The 1708-nt window shown below is 54.8% G+C and overlaps 1 pseudogene; it reads left to right on the top strand.

The window, feature by feature from the left end:
• Positions 1–289: 289 nt before the first annotated feature.
• LOC149359797 (glyoxalase domain-containing protein 4 pseudogene) lies at positions 290–1189 on the top strand (annotated as a pseudogene).
• The last annotated feature ends 519 nt before the right edge of the window (positions 1190–1708 follow it).

Genomic DNA, 1708 nt, shown 5'->3' with positions numbered 1-1708 from the left:
CCGTAATCCCTTCCCCATGCATGCGAGTGGATGTTTCATGCCGACCAAATAATTTTGTGCTTTCCAAAAGTGTTTCTCTCTCCTTATTTTTTATCTAAACTTTTTTTTGTGGTGCAGTGCGCATGGGCGAAAGACGAAGACGATGCTCAGCTGCGTCTAAGCATCTAAGCATCTAAGAAGAAGAAGAAGTGGCTGTCTCGTATTTGCGGTAGTGACAGCAACGTTTCAATTCGAAACCAAGGCCAATATTGTGCACCAAAGAGATATTCGATTGTCAACGTGCGTAGAAATGGTGCGGCGGGCGCTGCATTTCGTCTTCAAGGTGGGAGACCGCACGGCGACCATTAGGTTCTTCAAACACGTTCTTGGAATGCGGGTGCTACGGCACGAGGAATTCGAAGACGGCTGCCGCGCTGAGTGTAATGGCCCGTACGACCTGAACTGGAGCAAGACCATGGTCGGTTACGGTCCCGAGGTGAGCCATTTCGTCATGGAACTCACCTACAACTACGGCATTGGGAGCTACGCAAAGGGAAATGACTTTGTTGCCGTGGTCATACGCTCGAACAAAGTGGCGGACAATGCACGGCGCCTTGCGTGGCCTGTGGAGAAATTCGAAGGACACGACGCCCTCATCGCTCCTGGCGGATATAGGTTCGTGATCAAGAAGTGCTTCAAGCCCGAGGACACGAAGCGCCTGGACCCGGTGGAGGAGGTGGTACTGGCGTCTTCAGACTTGGCGCGCACCGTGTCCTACTGGCAAGGCATACTGGGCATGAAGATGCTGGAGCGCTCCGACATGGAGGCCGCTTTCACGTACGACGACGCGCAGTGCCGGCTCCGCTTCCGCCTCAGCGCGTCGCACATCGATCGGGCGAAGGCGTACGGCAGGGTGGCTTTCGAGTGCCCCGCCGCCGAACTGCCGGACATCGAGAAGCGGGTGCGGGCGGCCGGCCACAAGGTGTTGAAACCGCTCATACGCCTCGACACGCCGGGCAAGGCGACGGTTACCGTGGTCATAGTGGCCGACCCAGACGGCCATGAGATTTGCTTCGTGGACGCGGAGTCGTTCCGGCTTCTGTCGGCCGTTGACCCTGAGGCCGACCGCCTGCTCCAGAAGGCGATCGAGGAGGACAAGAGCACCGAGTGGTACCGCGACATCCAGGGAAGCGAGAAGCCTGCCGCCTGAGCCTACGCTGCTAGCGGCGTCCTGTGGGCGGCTTCCTGTGGGTGAAAGCAGCTGGCCTAGAAAGGCTGCCACCTTCACTACTCTATGTTGCGATGAGAAACATCCATGCTGTAACATTTGCTCACTTGCATCGTGAATGCGAGTGGTGGTGAAGATTTAAACGTTTTTTTGTCCGAAGGTGTGTTCGTGTGTTCCCTTCAGGCAGCATGGTTTCTTTCGATTGAGTTGTACTATGAGAATTGCAAACTTAGTGTATTTTATTTTCGCGGCTCGCATTGCCACAGCTTGTGTTCGAAGCGTTTTTTTTTTTAAGGTCGACGCTCTCCCTGGATCACGTCGGCCCTTAGCGGTAAAAGGCTTAAAAAGAAGGATTGTACTATGGGCGCTGGCGCTGGTCAGTGTGATGAAGCCGGGTCTCTTGCTTTCTTCTGGCGTACCATGGTCCTAGAGGATGCATATGGGATCTCGTTCTGACTAACCATCTGAGCTACCGTAATGCAGGCCTCCGAGCTCCTTTTC

The sequence above is a fragment of the Amblyomma mixtum genome, chromosome 2 (genome assembly GCF_055824585.1).
Source record: "Amblyomma mixtum isolate Tamu chromosome 2, ASM5582458v1, whole genome shotgun sequence".
Lineage (NCBI taxonomy): Eukaryota > Metazoa > Arthropoda > Arachnida > Ixodida > Ixodidae > Amblyomma > Amblyomma mixtum.
The sequence above is the reverse complement of the archived record's forward strand: the minus strand, read 5'-3'. Positions and strand labels throughout refer to the sequence as shown.